The 25,609-nt window shown below is 37.4% G+C and overlaps 1 protein-coding gene across 3 annotated transcripts in view; it reads right to left on the bottom strand.

Moving 5' to 3' along the window:
* BICRA (BRD4 interacting chromatin remodeling complex associated protein) overlaps positions 1 to 24,403 on the bottom strand; it is a 148,626-nt gene extending 124,223 nt beyond the window's left edge. For 2 of the 3 annotated variants that reach the window (XM_053721629.1, XM_053721631.1), the window contains exons 1-2: positions 24,153 to 24,403; positions 8,197 to 8,334 (exon numbers count right to left, since the gene is read on the bottom strand). The gene's annotated coding sequence lies outside the window, so the exon portion shown is untranslated. The remainder of the gene's footprint in view (positions 1 to 8,196; positions 8,335 to 24,152) is intronic. The other variant, XM_053721630.1, reaches the window with a different exon arrangement.
* Between the last annotated feature and the right edge of the window lie 1,206 nt (positions 24,404 to 25,609).

The following is a 25,609-nucleotide window of genomic DNA, read 5'->3' as shown; positions in this document are numbered from 1 at the left end:
GCACTTTATTGGTGAATGAATTTATCCACTAATCAGCAAGAACAACCCAGGTTGTTCAACAAAAATGGGCCGGTATCTAAACTTACATTCTTGCATTTCAAATGAAGATACCAAGAGAATCACAAAAGAAAAAAATTGGGTTCAGTGTCCCTTTAAGCTCGCGTATACCACAGTGCCCACACACTGCAGTACAGACACACTCCTCTATACAAAGAGAGGCCATAAGTGTGTCTTTCCTGCAGTACGTGTGTGATCATGAATACTTTATATAGCAGACACTTCAAGCCTCCCTATACAAACACTATGGGCTGGATTTATAAAGACCTTCTCTCCCCTTTGACTACAGGTTTGCACAAGCGAACCTGCAGTCAGGAATTTATCAAGCAGCGACTGCTTCCCTGCCCTATACCTCTCAGGTGGAGAATTTCAATCTCCCCAGTCTCTTCTGACTGGGAAGATTGACAGCTCCTGCCCGCATGTGATTGGCTGTGCACGGGCAGGGGTTGCACATGGGCGCGCGTGTGCAATGGTAAATGAGGGCAGCGGATTGCTGGTCACCAGAGGAGAAGCCAGATGGACAGGGGCAAATCTCCCTCTGCGCGCGCGCACACACACACTGCAGGGCAGAGACACTCCTGGTCTCCCTCTATGCGCGCGAGCACATGCTGCAGGGCAGAGACACTCCTTGTCTCCCTCTATGCACGCGCACATACTGCAGGGCAGAGACACTCCTGGTCTCCCTCTATGCGCGTGCACACACAATGCAGGGCAGTGACTCTCCTGGTCTCCCTCTAAACACATAATGCAGCGTACACAGACTTGGCATCTCTCCACGCGCACACATACTGCAGGGCAGAGACACTCCTGCAGGCCCATTTATCAAGCTCCGTACGGAGCTTGAAGGGCCGTGTTTCTGGCGAGTCTTCAGACTCGCCAGAAACACAACTTATGAAGCAGCGGTCTAAAGACCGCTGCTTCATAACCCTGTCCGCCTGCTCTGAGCAGGCGGACAGGAATCGCCGGAAATCAACCCGATCGCATACGATCGGGTTGATTGACACCTCCCTGCTGGCGGCCAAAAGCCGCAAGTCAGCAGGGGGCGGCGTTGCACCAGCAGCTCTTGTGAGCTGCTGGTGCAATGTTAAATGCGGAGAGCGTATTGCTCTCCGCACTTAGCGAGGTCTTGCAGACCTGATCCGCAGTGTCGGATCAGGTCCGCAAGCCCTTTGATAAATGGGCCCCCTGGTCTCCCTCTATGCGCGCGCACACATACTGCAGGGCAGAGACACTCCTGGTCTCCCTCTATGCGCGCGCACACACATACTGCAGGGCAGAGACACTCCTTGTCTCCCTCTATGCGCGCGCACACACATACTGCAGGGCAGAGACACTCCTTGTCTCCCTCTACGCGCGCGTACACACATACTGCAGGGCAGAGACACTCCTGGTCTCCCTCTATGCGCACGCTGCAGTGCAGCGACTCTCCTAGTCTCCCTCTAAACACATAATGCAGGGTACACAGACTTGGCATCTCTCCACGCGGACACATACTGCAGGCCAGACACACTCCTGGTCTCTATCTATGCACACAAATACTGCAGGACAGACACACTCCTGGTCTCTGTCTATGCACACATATACTGCAGGACAGACACACTCCTGGTCTCTGTCTATGCACACATATACTGCAGGACAGACACACTCCTGGTCTCTGTCTATGCACACATATACTGCAGGACAGACACACTCACATATACTGCAGGGCAGACTCACTCATGGTCTCCATGTACGCACGCATATACTCCAGAGCAGACTCCCTCCTAGCTTCTCTATAGACAAACATATATACTGTCTGCTTCTACACAATGTGCACACATCTAATCTATTGATATCACTGAAGTCTACAAATATCTGAAACTATACTGGATAACAAATCAGGATATTATTTCTGCATATTTCATAAAAGTGCTCGACAGACCCATATGCCAGGGTGTCACCTTTATAGTGCATCTACTCTAGACTACATCTGGGAACTACAAATCCAAGCATGCCTAAGGCTGAGGAAAAAAACATATGCAGGAAGTGCAGCCATGTTCAACAGCAGCAGAGTCGGAGTAAAAGGAATCTTTCTTGGGATACTACAAAACAGAAAGTTGTGTATCAAAATAAAAGTATGCCTGTGAAATATAGGGCACAATGAGTTCTGGGTGCAAAAGAATCTAAGAATTAAATACAACTGTAAAACAATGTAAAATAAATAGACAAATAAGCTGGCACCCTGGTTATATTTCATCAAAACTGGAAAAATGAGAGAAGTGGTTGATATGTGGATTACCCTGCATTTGAGGTGGTAAGTGGAACTCTGGGATAGACAGGGCTTGACAAATCCAGACGCCACAGCTCCTCACTTACTGAATATTGTAACATGTATTCATAAAGGGAATTTCTTCCCTAACTTCTAACATTGGTGGTTCATAAGAATGCACTTTGACCTTGTTTTAACCCTTTGTCCACAGAAGTAATAAATAAGGCTGTCACTTGAAGAGGATAAACAGTACTACTGCTTTTTAGGAAACAAGAAGAATCTATACAATCTATCATGGTATGTGTGGTATGTGTGTGGAAAGGGATATTAATTACAAATTAATCAGAGTAATGGTTTAATTACTAGTATAGCTACCAAACAACTAATTTGTATCCCGATAAAGCAGCAATAATCAATGAGTGTGCGCATACTCACGCGAGCGTGCACACACACACACACAAACTACACACTGAAAACCAGATAATACGTATAAGTGGCTCTGTAATTACGGCAATTTATCAACATCATATAAATCGTAAACTGTAGTAGAGACACTGAATTCAAACCAGCAGCAATCTGGAAAACTAAATCACTGTGTTCTCCCAGCTGCTAGTCGTTTGGGTCCCAGCCCCAATGAATCACTACCATCTGTGCCCCAAACCCCTCTACATTCTGCCACCTAAGCCCATCCACAACACCTGTGCTTAAGAGGGACAGTCTAGTCAAAATTAAACTTGCATGACTCAGAACTCTTGGTATTCTTTGTTGAAAGCGAAACCTATGTCGGCTCATATGTCAATGTCTATGCCCTTTGAAGGCTGCCTCTTAGCTCTTAGACAGCGCTAGTTCATGTGTAGCATAAATAATGTGCTCACTCCCATGCAGTTATTTATGAGTCAGCCCTGATTGACTAAAATGCTTGTCTGTCAAAAGAACTGAGATAAGGGGGCAGTCTGCAGAGGCTTGGATACAAGGTAATCACAGAGGTAAAAGCGTATTAATATAAACAGTGTTGGTTATGCAGACTGCCCCTTTAAAGGAACATTACAGCCCAAATTGGAATGAACATGAACGCATTTCAGTTTTGAATAGAAGCATTTTTGCAATATACACATTTCATCAAAATGCTTCTAATAAAAGCTATAGCTGTTTCAAAAGTGTTTTTAAGTATGCACCGTGCACCAGCATTTTAAACAAAGCACTTGCTCAGAGAGCATAAGGTGTTTGTACCTTCTGGTAATGACTCAGTTTGTTAATTGCCGACATGATACAAGCCCCACTGACACTCTGAGCAGCTGCAGTATGCAAAATGCTATTGTAGCCCAACTAACACTCTGAGCAGCTGCAGTATGCAAAATGCTGGCGCACTGAGAATATCTAGCTATGCTTCACATGCAAATAAAAAATGCTGACACTAAAACAGTTATAACTTTTATTAGAAGCATTTTTGCCAGTACATGTATATTGCAAATATGTTTTTTACACAAAAGACGTAATTATTCGATGTGCATTTAAATTTGTCCCTTAAATTATTGAGCTTTGGTATACAGACAGATAAAGCATGTTTGAGTATAGAAAGTGATAAAATAAGAACTGATTTCCCTACAAGCTCAACCCATTTATCGGGTTGTGGTTTCAACGAACAAAACTAGCCATTTCATGTACAAAAATAAACCCATAGGATCAATTTCTCATACATTTTTTACTCTGCAGCGGGTATAACAAGTCACTTAAGACACATTATGAGGGAACCAGTGTTAATTTTGACGGCAAATTTCAATTTAGTCTTAGTTTTAGTCTTGACTAAAATGCCATTTTAGTCGTATTTTAGTCATCTGAATTGTTTTAGTTTTAGTCTAGTTTTAGTCGACTGAATCTCCAGTAGATTTTAGTCGACTAAAATCTAAGGGGTTTAGTTAAAGTGTAATGCATTATTTAAGCATTTCTCTTTCATTTGCAAACTGATTACATACTCCAGGAGTAAACATAACACCTGTTATTTATTATTTATGGTATTAAGGTTTAAACATGCAATATAGACACAGATTTAGCCGTTGTGATATGTAACATCTTTATTAACTTAAAATTAAATAAAACCAAGTTTCATAAACAAACAGACGTGCAACTTTAAAATATAAAAAAACAAAACTGTATTGGCTGCATTGCACATATTACCTAATATAAAAAAACTTTAACAGTTCGCTGTTAATAATTAAAAGAAGTATCAAGTAACTCAACACAACAAAAAGTTTCTGCAGCTAGCACAGGCACAGCATAACTTAAACCCATATTCGTGGTTTATGCTTATTTCTATAGGAAGAATCAATTTATTATTCACAGATTCTTAAAATTTTCGGCAAAGTTATTAGCACTGCTCTAGAACTTCCAATCTCATTATATACTCCTGGATTAAAGCTTTATTAACCTGTTTTTATTTATGGTATTAAGGTTTGAACATGCAATACAGATTTAACAGATTTAACTGTTGTGGTATATAACGTCTTTATTTATCTTAAAATTTAATAAAATTAAGTTTCGTAAATTTTACAAAAGAAAAGTAATTGGATATGGATTGATTATAACAACTTGCATAAAATGTTTTTGTCAGTAAATTTTGATTTAGTTTTAGTCATAGTCTTTTGACTAAAATGTCATTGTGATTTAGTTATAGTCATAGTCTTTTGACTAAAATGTCATTTTAGTTTTAGTTGTATTTTAGTCATCAGAATTTCTTTAGTTTTATAGTCATTTTAGTCTAGTTTTAGTCGACGAAATAAACACTGGGGGGAACACATTTTAGAGTACACCGTTCCTTTTAAGGAACACCACAGAGTTAGTCCTGAGACAAGATACAACGCAAAAAAAACCTAAATTAAATGGGCTGAGCTTCCAGAGAGAGCAGACCTCATTAGCTTATCTCTCTATACTTACACAAAAATCTCCTTATCTTATTTTTCTTTACACTACGCAACCAATTTTTAGAGAGAACAGTGGAAAATTTAAATTTTTATTATTGCTGCCCCCCCCCCCCATCGACCGGTAGCATAATTATTTCTAAACCATGTTTACATAGCTTTTCTATAACCAGAAATTAATATCTTAAGGACCAAGGTTTTTCCCAGTTTCTTAAATGGCAAACCCCAGTGCTTAGTTGACAATCAATTTTTGCATATTATACACCATATTTAAACAGACAAACAGACCTTTCCAGTGATACCCTATATGGGTATATAAAACAACAAGGGTTTTGAAATAAAAGGAGGGAAAAAAATACAGTCAAATAGATTCATTATATTTTCTTGATTTTAGGAATACCCTATATGTCTATGTTTCCAAGTAATTTCTAGCAACTAAAAAACAAATACTACAAAGATGGAATTATTGGTTGAACGCAAAAAATTTCTATGTTTAGACTGTAAGCTAAATAGCGGTTACCCAATGCAAAATGGCTACACAGAGGAATTTATTTGTACAATTTAGACACCCAGGGGATTTATCTATAGGTATTTGAACCCATTATATTTAGCCGTTTTATCACCAAGGGCAAAAAATAAAATTGGGGGTAGAAACACAAAAAAAAAAAAAAAAAAAACTTTATTAAAATAAAATAATAAAATATATAACAGCACATTATTAAAATAAATGTTAAATTCTATTCACTGTATGCGCTCACTGGGACAGAAGGGGAGGGGCCAAGACAAGCCGCTGTTAAACAACGTGACATGTGATCGATCACTGACTAGCTGACTTTTTTGTGCATCCCTGGAAAGCCTCACTGCATCCAGTGATTGGCCATTTAGCCTGATAGCAGCATGCATTGAGGCATGCTAGTATCTAGACTCTATTTTAAGTATACAATCACTATAACTGGCTGTATACAAATTAACTCATTTTTGACAGTTACTGTACTGCTGCTGGATAGCCTCACAAGCCGGGTTTCCAGCAGCAGCATGAGATACACGCTGATCTGTTTTTATAAAGGGGAGAGATTACTGTCACTTTAAGGGCTAAAAGGTACGGCACTGGCCACAAAGGGGTTAAGTATTTAAATGTGCAGTATAGGTGGGGATACAACCGGCAAAAATCCTTTTTAAAATGACAAAAATAAAAGGTTAAGGAGCAATAAGTAAACAAATTTAATACACTCCAGCAGGTAAAGTTGATCATAGGGAAGAAATTAAAGCAGAGAAAAAAAATTATAATACAACAGAGCACTGTCCCTTAAAACAAATCATGACTGGGTTAGAATGAATACATGAATGCTTAAAGGGAGAGTTTACTCAAAAATGTTCTCTTTAATTTGTTTCCAATGATCCACTTGTTTACAAGTATTTCCTTTACCCTTATATTGGCATTTAAAATTGTTGATTTAGTCGGTGGTATTCCCACCTATCCTGAAAGTTTCTCGCCTTAGGTCCAGCCTATAGATAAGCTGTGCAAACACAACCAGCAGAAGAAATTACACTCCCAGTGGGGTATAGAAGAGATAAAGTAATACAATTATAATTTTCCACTGTTCTCTCCAAGCATTGGTGATTGGTTTATGGACAGATATAAGATAAAGAAGCAGGTATATGTACACAATGTGAAAGTAATAAGATCTGATTGCACCTACAAGCTCAACCCATTTTAGGTCGTGGCTTCAAAACACAAAATCAGCTAAATCATATAAACAAATAAACCTTAAAAAGAAAATTCTCATATATATTGTATACAACTTTCCAATTTACTTCTATTAAAAAGGTAACTGGAAACACATTAAGGTAAAAACAATTTACTGTATACTGTCTCTTTAATTAATAAACTAGAATAGCAATTTAAAGCTATACAAAAACTGTCTGGACAAGAAATTAATTCCTAGAAGAAATCCTTCTATATGAATTGAGGTCTCATTCACCAGTTGTTCCCCAAACTCTTAGCCTCCTTTCACCTACGCCCCAAAATACCCACCACTGATGCCCCAGCCCCCATTACCCCCTGACAGCGCTGCTGCCACCCCCTACATCTTTTTCGCCTGTGCTAACTGTGTTGTCTCTTAAAGGGACATGAAACCCACATTTTAGAAAGAGCATGCAATTTAAAACAGCTTTCCAATTTACTTCATTCTCTTAAATAGGCTCAGTAGCTGCCGATTGGTGGCTGCACATAGATGCCTCGTGTGATTGGCTCACCCACGTGCATTGCTATTTCTTCAACAAAAGAAACCTAATGAATGAATCAAATTAATTAATAGAAGTAAATTGGAATGTTGTGTAAAATTGTATTCTCTATCTGATTCACAAAAGAAAAAAATTGGGTTCTATGTCCCTTAAAAAAGGGACACTGAACCCAAATTTTTTCTTTTGTGATTCAGATAGAGCATGCAATTTTAAGCAACTTTCTTATTCACTCCTATTTTTCTTTGTTCACTTGCTATCTTTATTTGTAAAAGGCATCTAAGCTTATTTTTTGGTTCATAAGTCTGGACAGCACTTTTTTATTGGTGGATGAATTTATCCACCAATCAGCAAGAATAACCCAGGTTATTCACCAAAAATGAGCCAGCATCTAAACTTACATTCTTGCATTTCAAATAAAGATACCAAGAGAACGAAGAAAATTTGATAATAGGAGTAAAATTAGAAAGTTGCTTAAAATTGCGTGCTCTATCTGAATCACGAAAGAAAACATTTGGGTTTAGTGTCCCTTTAAGAACTGTGACCCCCAGCTACCCATCCACACTGCCCACTTAACAGAAAACGAGGTCACATGGAGAAACAGAGGCAATTAGATTAAAAAATAAAAATCAGTGCGGTTATCAGCAGTACGCTGAAAACGGTTTCATTTTTATTTTGAAACCCAAATCTTTATGTGAATAAACGGTGCAAACATTCATGGTTTAGTAAACTTACATGGTATTCTGCAGCACAGGCATGTCTTTTGCAGTGTTTAAACAGGCATCGCTTCTCCCAATTTGCTTTGAAATGTCCTCAGCTTCTCCACACCATAGACAGCAGTGCACACACCACCTCTGTACAGGTCCTGATTGGCTGGACACAAGGGCAAACAATCTTATTAGACTGAGCTGGCCTGTACTGCAGGATAAAATGTAACGTACTACACCTTTATTAATGCAAGCTAAATAAATCATATTACTACTTCTACTACTGTTAGAAATGCTAATACACAGGTGTTGCACATTTCTTTGTACCCAGAAAAGCACAAACACATTACATTTAATATTTACAGCGATACAGAACAGCAGTCAAAATATTTTTTATCTACAGTTTTACTCATTTAACCCCTTAGTTTTTTTTTTTTCTCTTCTTACCGTTAAGGACCAGGGCTATTTTTACATTTCCGCGGTGTAATTTTCCTCTTACTCATTTACTGTACCCACACACATTATATACCGTTTTTCTCGCCATTAAATGGACTTTCTAAAGTTACCATTATTTTCATCATATCTTATAATTTACTATAAAAAAAAATATGATAAAATATGATGAAAAATTTGAGAAAAAAAAAAAAACACACTTTTTCGAACTTTGACTCCCAAAATCTGTTACACACCTACAACCACCAAAAAACACCCATGCTAAATAGTTTTTAAATTTTGTCCTGAGTTTAGAAATCCCCAATGTTTACATGTTCTTTGCAAGTTATAGGGCAATAAATACAAGTAGCACTTTGCTATTTCCAAACCATTTTTTTTTTTTTTATTATTTGCATAAGTTACATTTTAACACTGATATCTGTCAGGAATTCCTGAATAACCCTTCACATGTGCATATTTAATTTTAGTAGACAACCCAAAGTATTGATCAAGGCCCATTTTGATACATTTCAAGCAAACATTTCACAGCCAAATGCGATCAAATAAAAAAAAAAAAACTTCACTTTTTCACAAACTTTAGGTTTCTCACTAAAATTATTTACAAACCGCTTGTGCAATTATGGCACAAATGGTTGTAAATGCTTCTCTGGGATCCACTTTGTTCAGAAATAGACATATATGGCTTCGGCATTACTTTTTGTTAATAAGAAGGCCGCTCAATGCCTCTGCGCACCACAGTAGTATTATGCCCAGCAGTGATGGGGTTAATTAGGTAGCTTGTACGGTTAATTTTAGCTTTATTATAGAGATCAGCCTCCCACCCGACACATCTCACCCCCTGATCCCTCTTCCCTCCCCCACCTCACTATTGTCACTGCCATCTTTTGTACTGGCAGAAAGTCTGCCAGTATAAAAATAAGGTTTTTTTTGTTGTTGTTTTTTTAAATTATATATTTTCTGCAGTGTAGGATCCCCCTTACTACCCAACCTCCCTGAGCCCCCCCCCCAAACAGCTCTCTAACCCTCCCCCCTCTCACTATTTGCCGCCATTTTAGGTACTGGCAGCTGTCTGTGCCTTTATTTTATATAAATCCCACTTTTTTCTGTAGTGTAGCAGCACCCCTCAATATCCTACCCCCTCCCACTACTTCTTGTGTAGTGGTTGCGTGCGCGCACGATCCTCCCTCCCTCCCGCGCACGCAACCACTAAACAAGAAGTGGTGGGAGACACTGGACAACACTTGTTTATTGATGGGAGACAGTGGACAGCACTTGTTTATTGGTGGGTGAATTTATCCACCAATCAGCAAGAACAACCCAGGTTGTTCACCAAAAATGGGCCGGCATCTAAACTTACATACTTGCTTTTCAAATAAAGATACCAAGAGAATGAAGAGATTTTGATAATAGGAGTAAATTAGAAAGTTGCTTAAAATGTCATGCTCTATCTGAATCACGAAAGAAAAAAATTGGGTTCAGTGTCCCTTTAAGTCACTTTTAATTCACTTCTATTTTCAAATGTGCTTCGTTCTCTTAGTATCTCTTGTTGAAAATGAATACGCACTTATCTACACTAGTGGGAGCTGCTGCTGATTGGTGCCTGCACACTTTTGTCTCTGGTGATTGGCTAACTAGATGTGTTCAGCTGCCAATAGTGCAATGCTGTTCATTCAGCAATGCATAACAAGAGAATGAAGCAAATTTGATAATAAAAGTAAATTGGAAAGTTATTTAAAATTCTATGTTCTATCCAAATCTTAAAAAATTGGGTTTTACTATCCCTTTAAGGGGTTAAAGGGACAGTAAATTCATAATTAGACATTCATGATTTGGATAGAACATACAATTTTAAAAAACTTGCCAATTTACTTCTATTATTTAATTTGCTTCCTTCTCTTGTTATCCTTTGCTGAAAGGTTTATCTAGGTAATCTCAGGAACAGCAAAGAACCTAGGTTCTAGCTGCTGATTGGTGGCTGCATATTTATACTGATTGTCATTGGCTTACCCATGTGTTCAGTTAGAAACCAGTAGTGCATTGCTGATCCTTCAACAAATGATACCAAGAGAATGAAGCACATTTCAGAATAGAAGTAAACTGGAAAATGTTTGGCGTGGGGGGGAGACACAGACACTGGATTTTTTTACAGTTCTGTATTGTAGTTGCATATTATAATCTACACCAGACGTGCAAAAATGTATTATTGTTAAACAAATAAAATGGAAATATTTTGCCTGACATTCGCTCATTAACAGAAAGAAAAAAAATGCATGAATGAATGTTTGTTAATTTGTTTTTGCGAATAAACATATTAAATATGATGAGTAAAAAAATGTTATTTGTTCATGCGTTACGTTCCATTGATGAACGAATGTCAGACAGAATATTACAACTTATTTATTTGTTCATTATACATTTAAAGAATTTTTGCGCCTTGACACATACACAAAACACCCTTGTCAGGTCCGTGGAAAGAACAGATTTTAGAAATGTCAATAAAGTAGTTTGTAAGCTCTTCAGACAAGAGGCACATCTCCTTTATCTCTTTCTGTATCATTAAGTATGGTGACATTTCTGTAACATTGCTTTATCTCGGTTGTGTTTTGAGCACAAAATGAGCTTCTTTGAACAATTTTTTTTGTGACGTGCACTCGCTGCTTATGATGTTCAGCGCCAATGATTATGTTGGAGTTTTACAAAGTAATGATATGCAATGGGCTTGATTTATCAAAGGCTTCGTCTCGCTACGACTGTATTTATCAAGCAATGGTCATCAGACCTACCCTCCACTTCTTAGGTAGAGAATTGCAATCTCCCCAGTCTCGTCCGACCAGGGAAATTGACAGCTCCTGCCCACGCTTGATTGACTGTGAGTGGGCAGGTTTGCAGGCGAGCACAAAATAGCGCTCGCGTGCAATCTTAAATTCCGTCCACGGATTTCTGTCCGCCAGAGGTGAGCTGGGGGGGGAACAGGGGCACATGTGTACGCCCCTCTCCACCCCAGCTTGATAAATCGAGCCTAATGTGGGTGGTGGCGGGTGGGTCAGGGCGAAGATAAACCCGTCAAGACAGGACAGCAAAGACTAATACATTTTATGGGGCTGAATGTCAATAACCTAGATGTGACCTCTACTTGACTATATCCTTAAAGGGACAGTAAAGTCAAAATTAAACTTTCAAGATTCAGACAAAAGTATGTGATTTTAATCTTTAAATTTAACTTTCCAATTTACTCCTATGATTAAATTTGCTTTGTTCACTTGGGATCTTTGTTGACGAATCAACTATGCACTGGAAGCTAGCTGAAGACATCTGGTGAACAAATGAAAATTTAGGTGCAGCCACCAATCAAGCTGCTAGCTCACAGTAAGGTATACTTTTCAACTAAGTATACCCAGGGAATGAAGCAAATTAAATCATAACATTTTTTTACTAAAAAAAAAGAAAACAAAAAAAAAAAAAAAAACACAATCACGTGTTCTGTCTGAATCATGAAAAAAAACTTTGGGTTTCAGGTCCCTTTAATTAAAATAAAAGTGAAGGTCAATTTTCATCAATGAGTGCCCGGTTTTTAAAAATACTTTTAAAATCAGGGACACTTTCATTTATGAAAATTAACATTGCACTGGATTTGAAGAAATACTTACCTTTTACGCCTGCAAAACCGGATCGCCGATCTCAGCCTCAGTTCCTCTGTACTGACGTCAGAAATGACAAAACCGGCTTCCTCCAATCATGGCTTGCACCCCAGAGCGTCCAGCTCGTGATGCCCGGCTGTGATTGGAGGAAGCCACTTTCGTCATTGCTGTGGTCTACAGCAGGAAGAAGGAGGGGGGTCGTCGATCCGGTTTTGCAGGAGTAAAAGGTAAGTATTTCTTCAAATCCAGTGCAATATTAATTTTCATCAATGAAAGTGCCCCTGTTTTTAAAAGTATTTTTAAAAACCGGGAACTTATTGATAAAATTGACCTTCACTTTAAACAGTTTTAAGGATATATTCTTTCTTGGTTGTAGGAATGTGGGACAAACGATATTTTATAGAGAAATTAAGTGGTGATAAAATGTATTTATATGTATTAGATTTTTATTTTTTTAAAACGATACAAAAACATGTTTTTAAAAAAGGGACAATACACACTAAATACATTTCATGCACCCCCATCTAATTATGGGTGCAGCCATTTTGGAACCTATGTTTGGCTGTATGTATTGAGGGAGAGTTTCTGCACCTGTGCAAACAGGTCAGCACTGGAATGTGGTGAACACTACATTACAACATGGCGGCTCCCATAACTAAAAGGGAGGCAGGGAATAACCTCAATACTATGCTTATAAAATGTATACAGTGTTTAAAACTTGTGGAACATGTGACTACCCACTGAAAGGGAGGGAACGAGAGAATAGTTACAGCTTCTTTGTTGTCCAGTGCTGACAAAATCATGGACTCCTTTAAAGGGACATTGTACAGTAGATTTTACTTTGCAAAAATGTTTTGCAGATAATCCATTCACCGATCTGGTGGTGTTTTTGTAACAATGTATAGTTTTGCTTATTTTTAAAAAACGTGCTGATTTTTAGACTCCTAACCAAGCCCCAAAGATGTATATGTATACTGATGTATACAGATTCCTGCGGATCCTGTTTCTCTAATGGGTCTTTTTATATTTAGGGAAGGGGGGGGGGGGGGGAGTGCCTGCTCTTAATGCTTTCCCAGCCCCTTGCACTGGGTGTCCCAGCCTAACCTCATCAACAGAGCTAAACTGGGCACTTCTAAATAAGTTTTTAGAGGGTTTTATGCTGGATTTTTATATCAGTATCTGTGCATATTCTTCTTTATAGCAGTGTTTATTTACATGCAGTTATATGAAAATTGGTGTATACTGTCCCTTTAAGGCAATCATTTTGTGTAATATAGAAGGGATATTTTCCTTTTTCAGCCATATAAGAAAGAGTTAAACACAGTTGAAGTCACCTTTAAGTACAGTTCCTGGGCATTGCACGTCTGCTAAGTGTAGGATACACACGTATGCCTCTCCATATTAGCTTTATACTTGCCAGGAACACCTGGATGCCTGACTTTATCCTATGTAATTAACCCCATAGCAGGTATTAAAAGGATATGACAGTCAAACATCTATGATACAGTTAGAGCGTGAAGTTTTAAGACACTTCTAAGCTCACTATTATCAAATGTACTATGTTCTCTGGGTATTATTTGTTTAAAATAAGTTGTCCAGTTTCAGGTGCTAGCTGGTGATTGGTGGCTACACAAACACATTTCTTGTCATTGGCTCACCGGTGTTCAGCTAGCTCCCAATAGTGCATTTATGTTCTGGAGAGGACTTTAACCCCTGCAAAAGGGTTAAACACAGTTATATGAAAGCAATAGTGCAATAAAATGCTAACCTTAGCACCCCTGATGTTTAAGAACTACATTTTCCATGGTGCTCAACTAGACTGCAGAGTGCCTAAGCATCATGGGAAATGTAGTTCCAAAACATCTGGGGTGCCAAGGTTAATCATTACTGCCCTAGTATATTAGAGCATTTTCTTTTTGTACTTTTCTGTCTCTTTAAAAGTAGAGCAGAACGTCTCTTTAAAGTTTTGCAGGCAATTAAACTTATACCAGAAAAGACATTTATTCTAGCTTTTTAAATAAGCAGAAAAAAATAGTTGCACAATTATTTTAGGCTTAAATTGTGTAAAATTGATTGTGAAATTTCAAAACTGCACCCCTTTATTGTGAGCTTTTTCAGTTGCTGTTGAAAATGAAAGTGCAGAACACAGTTATATCCCACACAGCCATTGGCTGCACACTCTAGTGACCTATTTATAACTGTACCTAATTGGCTACAGCAGAGAAGTTACAACATGGCAGCTCCCATTGTTTTATAGACACTAAAACTTTACACTTATTTTGTCCCTATTTAAACATCTAATGAAACTGTAAAAAATACATCTATATGTTATTATCAGACTAATCTTTTCTTTGACTGCATCATTATACCCAACATTTATTTTGTGTTTAATGTTCCTTTAATGGGGCACTCAACTTAAAATGACATTGTCATGATTCAGATAGAGCAGCATTTTTAAACAACTTTACAATTTACTTCCTTTAACAAAATGTGCAGCCTTTTCATATATACTCTGAGTCACCAGCTCCTACTGAGCATGTGGAAGAATTCACAGAATATACGTATAACCATTTGCGATTGGCTGGTGGCTGTCACATGATACAGGGGGAGTGGAAATAGACGTAACTGAAATTTATTAGAAAATAAACCTACTACTCACTTAAAGCTAAGACTAATTGCTATTGCATTGTCTTTTTATCATGCATGTGTTTATGCAAATCTACTGTATTGACTGACCCTTTAAAAATTGATATTTAGGTGAAAAATGGGAAATGAACCGATATCTTGTAACATTAATATTTTTTTTTTTTTATTTATTTTAAGAATGAAACATTTAAATTTTCTCTGGTTCCTCAGATTTTTAATGGTAACACACAAATACCGGCACAAAAGCAAAAAAACAAAACAACGCATAAAAAAAAAAAATAGTGAAGGAACCTTTAAGCGTTTGTTTTTTTGATGGGTGTTCTAAAATGCAAAAAGTAGTCTATATTTATTTAACACAACATATATTACCTTTATGATTGCAGCATTGTATAATCTTTCTGAGGGTATTATGTATACAAAAGTATAAAAAAATTATAAAACTACGATTAGCTTACATGCATAAGCTGTATTATGACATGTAGCTATTGCCTAAATCAGGGCTTGACAAACCCAGGAGTCTGGGAGTCACACTAGCTATTACAATTTTACTTTTTGGGTTATTCTTAGATCTTTATACAAATGACACCACTTAAATATTCTTAATGGCTAATAAATTTTAAACAGATGTGTCGACCCATGGCGTAAATGACATAAGCGTAGCAATCGCCAGTTCTCAGTAGCTTATTGCTGCTTGCTGCACCTGACCCTGTCTAGGTATGTTTATTATTATTATTTATTATTAAAAAAGGCGACCAAAAGAAATTAGGTTTTAAAAAAAGAAGTTAATCGAAAAGTCTAAATTTGCATACTCTGTCTGAAACATTTTATTTTAAATTTACCTTTATGTCCTTTTTATTCTAGTGCAAACATAGCATTTTCTTCTAGGTTAGACCATGCTATATTTGTAATGACATCACTGACCCTAGTTGTGCATATGTTGCAGCGGTCATGTAGCAAAACACAGGCGAGCCAATCGTAAGCGGCAGTAGCACATACCAGCCAATGAATTGAGTTTTTAATGTTTTTGAGCTGTATTAACCTTTTCGCGACGTTATATTCTGTCCAAACGGCGCTGGCCTTTAGCGCCGTTAGGACGGAATACGTCATAGCCGTTTGGCTGTCCCTAAGCCAACGGCTCTTCCTGGATGTGATCGCGGTCTGGAGGGCGTGTCTAGCGTCACAGGGATAATGAATTACCCTTTCAGTGCTAAAACAAGCACATGTAGGACAAACGTTAACCCCTAGATGCCATTAGGACATTTAATGCCGTCTTAAAAGCACTTGGCATTAACGCCTTTAGAATGTCATGGAACGACCATGCTTTTGTGGCTTCCTGCTCCCCTCCTTGTAAAAATGGTGGTGGGTTTGACTGTGGGACGTGCCTAGCATTGCAAGCAGCCCCCCAGGATCCAATCAGCATTGTTTTGAGTCACATGACGATCATGTGACTTCCTTTTTTCTCATTTGTTCAGGATCGCAACTAGGATGGGCTGCCTCCGGCCTAAAAGGGTTAATGAAAACAGAATATTTATTGTATTGTTTTCTCAAGAGTTTGATTTCTCTCCCAGTTTGCTAGAACATAATTTAGCTTAATTCTGGCTTAAGCACTGAATTCACTGGAAAGATTAGAAAAAAAATGCATTTACTTTTTGATATCTCCCTGTACAGAGTCTTTTTGCCCCTCAAGTCTCAAACAATCACAGCACCACGTTCCTATGGAGCATATTTAGGGTCAGTTGTATGGGGGGGGGGGAAGGGGGGGTTAGACAAAAGACCATTTCTCGCCAATTACAATTTTGTATATAAAAAACCCCAGAAGTTTTAGCTAGCAAACAACTTCCTGCAGGATTATTATTATTATTTCATGTTTGTGCACATAGAATTTAATTAATATTTTATGAAACCCCAAAATGTTCTTTTGTTATTCAGACAGAGAATACAATTAATTTACTTACATTATCAAATGTGCTTTGTTCCCCATTATATTCTGTGTTGACAAGATACCTAGGTAGACATCTGGAGCATTAATTGGCAGGAAATAGTGCTGCCATATAGTGCTCTTGAAATGTGCACGCTCCAAAGATCTACCAGTTTTACAGCAAAAGATGCTAAGAACAAATCAAATTTGATAATAGAAGTAAATTAGAAAGTTGTTTAAAATTGTATTCTCTATCTGAATCATGAAAAGAAAGGAAAAAATGGGTTTGATTTCCCTTAAACAGGTATTTACAATCTCCCCAACAGGCCAGGTTTTCAGGATTACCTTGGGTGAGATATAAAATGCAGGTAAAATAACCATGGTTACTAATCAGCTGATTATTTCACCTGTGCTCCAGTTTAGATATCCTTAAAATTTGGCCTGTTAGGGAGATCTAAGGACAGGTTTGAAAACCAGTGATATAGGGGATGCACGGTGCATCCATCCTAGAATTATCTGGCTAAGAGGTTAAACACATGGTTAAAAAACAGCTCTGGTGCAGCAATGCACTACTGGGAGCTAGCCGAAAACAACTGGTGAGACAATGACCAGAGACAAATGTGTGTAGAAACCAGCTAGCTCCCAGTTGTGTAGAACGGGTACATATTTTTCAATAAAGGATACCAAAAGAACTAAATTTAGAAAAAAATAAAAGAATTTAAAAGTGCCTTAAAATTACACAGCCTATTAGGCAAGTTTAATTTGGACTTTCCTTTCCCTTTAAATTCAACTAAACAATATTAAACAAACCTAATAAAGCTTGCTTATATAGAAATGTCCGTGTCATTAATCTCTTCAATAACCTTAGGACGTTCTATGCCGCCCTAACCGCACTGGGCTTTAAAGCCCTTAGGATGGCATACTAAAGCCAAACGTTCTTCCTAAATGGGATCGTGGGCGGGGGGGCATGCCTAGTATCATAAGCACCCCCCCCCAACCTGATCCAATCCTTGAAATAACGCCATCGTTTATGCTTTTTTTTTTATGATTTCCTTTTTTTACTTATTTGTTTACATCTGAACTTTGTTCCAATATAGACAAATAAGTACGGGCAGGAAGGGGTTAACCCCTTTGTGCCAGCATGAAAGTGTTAACATCTGAATAAAATTTTGATGTAAACATTTGCTGTAAAAATGAAATCACGCGATCATCAGTGCGATCACGTGATTTCAAGGCCGGGATTGGATCATGGGGACACACACACCCCTAGTCCAATGTTGATTGCTTCAAAAGGTGGAGGCTGCTAGACACCATATAAGGAGGTTTCAAGCTGTTCTTCAGCATTAACCCTTTTGTGACAGGGTCAATTTGTCTATAACAGAACAACGTTCCGATGTAAAGAAATTGAAATCCCGCGATCGTGATATTTCAGTTATGGGATTGGGTCAGGGGGGCGTCCCTATGATGCTAGGCACGCCCTACAGACCACGATCAAATCCAGGAAGCGTTGATGGTTTCAGGACAGTAGGAAAATAAAGAAAATAACTGGATAAAAAAAAAAAAAAAAACAGAAAAAATATTTAGATCATAAGCGCTAATAAAAGCTTAAAATAGGTGACAAAAAAATGCTTGAACAAATGTGTATATATATTTGTGATGCAAAATGTTCACTATGTGAGAAAATTAAAGTGTAACGTCCAATGCGTGAAAAAACCTGTTATCGGCTAAACACCAAAAAACACATTTAAAATTTTTAAATTTAGTGAATAGAATTGACAGCCTGTAATCGGCTGAGTGAATGAAAATAAACGAAAAGATAAAGTGCAAAATCTGCATAAATTTGATACAAATTAAAATTAACACATTTAGGGTAAAAATGACAGGAAACTTTACATGCGTTGATCAGGCGCAAATAAAGTGTAGCATACAATGTTTGATACAAATATGAACAAAATATTCGCAACAGTAAGCTCAAACTTTGTTGCAAGATAATAATGTAACATTAGGAGAAGACTAGCAATAAAAATGAAGGTACGGATGATTTCCAAACGAACATGGAGGTAAATTCAAACGACAAGTCAGACGTAATGTCAGGGATTGAAGACCAGGTGTGGTGAAATGGTGTCTGAGTGTCCTTTCAGTGGCTAACGGCTCCCAACAGCATATACTTCCTAACGGCAATACGATATGGCGATCAGCTGGAACGGAATATTCGTCCGAATATTCCCCTGGTGTGGGCCTGGCCTGTGTATCACTAGCGCGGGGATCAGCTGACTTTTCTTCCGCGTAATTGTGAGAGGAGATCCGAACCGAGCTTCCGTAGTCTCTGTCTTCAGCTACCCTCCAGCAAAAGAGTGATTCGGATGAATATTCCGTTCCAACTGATCGCCATATCGTATTGCCGTTAGGAAGTATATGCTGTTGGGAGCCGTTAGCCACTGAAAGGACACTCAGACACCATTTCACCACACCTGGTCTTCAATCCCTGACATCACGTCTGACTTGTCGTTTGAATTTACCTCCATGTTCGTTTGGAAATCATCCGTACCTTCATTTTTATTGCTAGTCTTCTCCTAATGTTACATTATTATTATCTTGCAACAAAGTTTGAGCTTACTGTTGCGAATATTTTGTTCATATTTGTATCAAACATTGTATGCTACACTTTATTTGCGCCTGATCAATGCATGCAAAGTTTCCTGTCATTTTTACCCTAAATGTGTTAATTTTAATTTTTATGTATTAAATTTATGCAGATTTTGCACTTTACCTTTTCGTTTATTTTCATTCACTCAGCCGATTGCAGGCTGTCAATTCTATTCACTAAAATTAAAAATGTATTTGTTTTTTGGTGTTTAACCGATAACAGGTTTTTTCACGCATTGGACGATACACTAATTTTCTCACATAGTGAACATTTTGCATCACAAATATATGTACACATTTGTTCAAGCATTTTTTTTGACCGGTATTTTAAGCTTTTTTTTTTATTAGCGCTTATGATCTAAAGATTTTTTCTGTTTTTTTATCCAGTTATTTTCTTTATTTTCCTAATTTCCACAGAGGGTGGGGTCCCTTAAATTTTTCATAAGCTTAATAGGGTTTTTTAGCGCAGTAACCAAATACTTTTTTGCACTCACATGGTTTCAGGACAGCCAAACGGCTAGGACGCTTTATTCCGTCCTAACGGTGCTAAAGCCCAGCACGGTTAGGACAGAATAAAACGCCATAACTGCTTTAAAACGTTAAAGACCAGCGCATTAGGATGGCATGGAATGGCCTAATAGTATGAAGGGGTTAACAGAGACAACCTGTAAGCGAGATTTCTCTAACTTAAGGGGATGCACAATACAGCCTTCCAGGCACTTTTGATCGAATATTCGTCAGTTTCTGCTTGAGGCCAGCAAAGCACTGCAGTGGTACTTCTAATATGTGTTTAACCCCTCTCCGGGGGTCAAACACAAAGTATTGCAGGGTCGCTAGTCTTAAAATTACACGGGCTAACGAATAAGAGCAGAATTTTTCAAATATAATAGCCCTTTATTCAAGCTTGTTTATATAAAAAATATGTTTTGTATTTCATTAAAGGGACAGTCTACACCAGAATTTGTATGGTTTAAAAAGATAAATAATCCTTTTATTACCCATTCCCTAGTTTTGCATAACCACCACAGTTTTATTAATACACTTTTTACCTTTGCGATTACCTTGTGTCTATGCCTCTGCAAACTGCCCCCTTATTTCAGTTCTTTTGACACTTGCATTTTAGCCAATCAGTGCTGGCTCACTGGAACGCCACGTGCGTGAGCACAGTGTTAGCAATATAACACACATGAACTAGCACCCTCGAGTGGTGAAAAACTGTCAAAATGCCCTGAGAGAATAGGCGGCCTTCAAGGGCTTACAGTTTTGCATATGAACCTCCTGGGTTTAGCCTTCAACTAAGAATACCAAGTGAACAAAGCAAAACTGGTGATAAAAGTAAATTGGAAAATAGTTTAAAATGACATTCTCTATCTGAATCGTGAAAGTTTATTTTGCACTGTCCCTTTAAAGTAACAAATATAAAAAATATTTTGCTGAGATGTAGGGACAGTAAATAAATACCTAGTTTGGCAGATTAAGGTATATGAGGTGCCACTCTCAAAGCCTGCACCAATCAAAGGATGTATATGCTTCTTATATTGGCAAAATAGGTGTATAAACAGTAATGATCTTGGGAGTAAAAAAAAAAAAAAAAAATACATTTATGCAACTTATACTGTAATGTAGCTTAAAACATTATGCTGGAACTTAAAGGGACAGTCTACACCAGAATTTGTATTGTTTAAAAAGATAGATAATCCCTTTATTACCCATTTCCCAGATTTGCATAACCAACACAGTTATATTAATATACTTTTTACCTATGTGATTACCTTGTATCTAAGCCCTTGCAGACTGCCCCCTTATCTCAGATCTTTTTACAGACTTGCATTTTAGACAATCAGTGCTGGCTCACAACTTCAAAGGAGTAAGCACAATGTTATCTATATAGCACACGTGAACCAGCGCTGTCTGGCTGTCAAAAGCTAATAAAATGAACTGAGATAAGAGGCGGCCTGTAGTGGCTTAGAAACAAACAGAAATTTAGAGGTTATAAAGTAAATTAATATAACAATGTTGATTATGCAAAGCTGGGAAATGGCTATTAAAAAGTTATCTATTTTTTTTTTAGACAATAATAAAAAAAAAAATGTAGACTGTCCCTTTAATGGCTACAGAATACTGTGTAGTTGAACACCCATATAACATAGTTTTTAATATTTGCTTACTGGCCATGCAAGCAGGAAGAATATGTGAGTGTTTAATAGGAAGCTCTGACATATCTCCCCTTCCATACTGACACACACCAAACACAAATTCAGCCAACCCAACTCTTTCTACTGAGATAGTCACTAAACAACACTGTAGCACTCACTACATCATTTCACAGCAAGTGTACCCAATCCCCTCTCTAGTATAGAGTGTACATGTGATTTCCACACATCCATAGGGTTAGCAGAGCACCCCAACAGATTTCCTTGCACCCATGGAGTGAACCCACAGATTCCGAAATTCCTTCTGTAACCTTCCTAGCAGAGTGTACCCACATTTTAAAGTGTGCCTACACTGCCTCATACGTTTTCTCCTGGCCATGTCATATCCAACTATAAACAATTCTACGTATTGCCCTATAAATCCTCAGTGTTGCATTAAACCTATGGATATATAAAAATATAATATGAATTAATAGGTATTACACCAAGACCAGCATAAGATAATAAAACAAAGCCATTTTACTTGCAGAGAACTTGGCTAAAATTTCCTATGCAAATCTTTCTTGAATTACTATAAACAAAAAAAAAAAAAAAAAAAAAAAAAAAAAAAAAGGACCATAGGATGACAAATTTATATCTAGCATATTTAATAGTTAGTAGATAGATCTAGAAAATCAGGAACCAAATATACAAATTAGTAGCCAAGCTTCCTTAAATTGGAAATTAGATATATAAAAACTACAAAAACTCAAAATCAGTGTGGACAAGAAGGCTTTATTTAAAAAGAGAAAACATATTTGGCTTACTAATCATCCTATAGTAGTCATGGTAATATTTATTTTCTGCGATATATAGGTACTGGCTGAGAATAGTCGTGATCACGTACACAACACACATATTACACAATTTGACCTTGTTAGACCTAAATGGAATAGTAAACAATAAACAGGAATTTGTCACAAATGTTATAAGTAAGCTAGAGTATTACTGGGAAACAAAATACTATTAATTTAGCGTCAGCTGTTTTGGATTGTATTTTTCTAGCAATAAATGTTGAAACAGTGTTTATTTCTCAAACTAAATCTATATATGCTCATCCATTCCAGCAGCCTTCAACACAAAATCCATGTATCAAATGACAACATTGCCACCTATTCTGGCAGATAAATCCATGCAACCACACACACTATCTGCACTCATTCTTAGACTACTGTCACAGATACACATATCAGCCCTGTACTATTATACATTGAAGAGATGGCAAAACGTTTGTTTTTTAGAACATAAAACCCTGATTTACATGTAGAAAAATTAGTCAAAGTAAGTTTATTGCACCAAACAAAAACATCATGTGTAAGTCAATAGAACACTGTTCAGGAAGGAAATAGGAATATTTACTACATAAATAATTTGGGGAGGGGGGGTATATTGATTTAGGTGTCTATAAATAGTTAAAATATATATTTATTAACAAAATTAAAGTGAGTTACAAACAGGTCATGGGTATAACAGAGAGATGCCCTTTATATCTAATATCCAAAACTAATAAATATATATATACACACACATATATATATATATATATATATATATATCTCAAATATCTTACTTTTAAGGACACACTGTCAAGGCTTTCACCTTCTTAGACAACTACAGAAAATCATAAACAACTTTCATACCAGACATTTATTTATATTACAAAATAAAAATAGATATTTTATATACAGGCATCTCCATAAACAAGTCCAAGATATAATTAAAAGCAAAATAAGAACTAAAAAAAATAAATAAAAACAGTAAAATCTCAGTGCACAACTCAGGCCTCATTGTATAACAACATCTCCCAATGAGTGGGATAAAGCCCCCTCTACAATGTATACAGCTGACAGTGCTCCACAAAACTGTAATGACCCTTATCAAATATTATATCGGGGAGACCCAAAAACAGGGCTTCCTATCTGTCAGTCAACCAGACGTAGTATATAGCACAGAGATAATAAAATATAGCTGTGATGTTGTAACAGAGATGGGGTTATGTGTACAGCACCAGTAAAAAATAACTACAAACTATAAGTGGAGAGTAAATGCTCCCCCCACCCTTGTACAAATACACAAACAGGGGGGACACAAATCTGCAGCAAAAGCCTCACAACCCCCCATGTTTAATGTCCCCTAATAGTCACAAAACAGTCGCCTTTATGATGAACTGAAGCCCACCCTGATCTGCACCGATTTTACGTGCAAATAAAATGTCACGCCGTGGAATAAAAAAAATGGGGTGTAGGGGGTGTATTTTTCGGGGGATCCAGTGTGCCCTGAGATGCCAATATAGTGGGTGGGGGGGAGGTAGTATTGGGGGGATATAGGGGGACGAGGGAGGAGGATTGGGGGTGAGGGTGCAGCTGGGGAAAGTGGGGGGTCCAGGCCTGCACCCCCTCTTTCTCCCCCTCTGGCTCCTGGGGAGGGTGCAGGGAAGGTGCAGTTAGGGGAGAGATTTAAAGACAAATTGCTACAAATATAACAAACTCACCTCGGTGTCTGAGCGGCAGTAGGCACGGGGTTTCCCAGACATCCCAGCAAGGGCTCTCAATGCAGGACCCAACTAGCTTAGACACATAGAGGTTCAGCGCAAAGCCTGCCCAGGGCTCCCTAACATTGTACCCGCGAGGCTGCGCAGCGCATCCACCGCGCTCAAATATCGCGGAACCCTTTTAGTCATAAACAAAATTAAAAAATAAAAAAAAAAGGAAAAAAATATATTTTATTTTTTTCGATTTCTCACTTCCCTCCTTTAGGCCAACTCCTCCCCATCTCATCCCCCCACCTCCAAAACAATGAAACACACCCAGCTGGGAGGGGGCTGGGGCCAGAGAGAGAAAATAAATCAAATAAATGCACAGAAAAGTTTTTGCAAGTCAGAAAGACTTTAGCTAATGTTAGAAGAAGAAATGCTACAATGTAGGATACAACAAAACCAATGGTCAATATATAGAATCCAGCGACATATACCCAAGTGACAAGATTGCATACAAATGTCCAAATAAAGGGGAGGGGGGAAATATCAGAATTATTAATAATATAATCCAAATCTTCCAGCTGAAAATTGACGTTTTAAAAAAAAATAAAATACATATTTTACACCAAAATTGGCTAAAAAAAATGTGTTTCTTAAAGAAATCGAATCTCACACAACTGGAATTCATATAAAAAAAATATATAATGTATGTTGTGAATGTAATAAATATGGTTATTTCCCAGAAGAAGAAAAAAATATGCAAAAATGAAATATAAAATATATCCAAATTGTCTAAAAATAAAAAAATATATCCAGGACTCCACATTTGGAATTCACAAAATGTTGCATTATAAAAAGGGAATTGAAATATGATGTTAGCATCAGAACACAATAAAATATTGTGATTTTTTTTTTTTTCTAATTCTCAAAAATATTACTAATTGCAAACAAAAATGACAGAAAATATTAGATAAATATATATAGTGCACCTTTGCAATTTTTGAAGACGTGCAGGATTTTCTCTTCCCACTCTACATCCTCCTTCAGAACCACCCACCTCCCCCTCCTACAAAGAAATGCCCAGCCCTTTACTGGGGGGAAGGGAGTTGTGTATAAAGGGACAGGTTTAACCCAAAACCCATTGGCTTCTCCACAATGCAAAAAAAAAGAAAAAGTCACATCATTATCTGGCAGTGAAGGTGTTAAATCGACCTGGGTCCCTGTGACTTTTTTTTTTTAGGTTGCAGGTGTCACTTAGTGTTGCAGGGACATAATTATATTTACAATATGAATTATTATTAATAAAAATGATAAATTAATAAAATTCCATTCATAAAGCCACATATTCTAAAGTTATTTTCTAGAATGTAAAGACAAATGCTGACAATCTGGTTAGCAAATGTTTTTTTATATTATTATTTTTTTGGTTATTGTTATATTTATTTGTAAACACATTTATTGTTATAAAAAAA

This window comes from Bombina bombina, chromosome 7 (assembly GCF_027579735.1).
Source record: "Bombina bombina isolate aBomBom1 chromosome 7, aBomBom1.pri, whole genome shotgun sequence".
In the NCBI taxonomy this organism is placed as follows: domain Eukaryota; kingdom Metazoa; phylum Chordata; class Amphibia; order Anura; family Bombinatoridae; genus Bombina; species Bombina bombina.
This window is presented reverse-complemented; position numbering and strand designations above follow the sequence as displayed.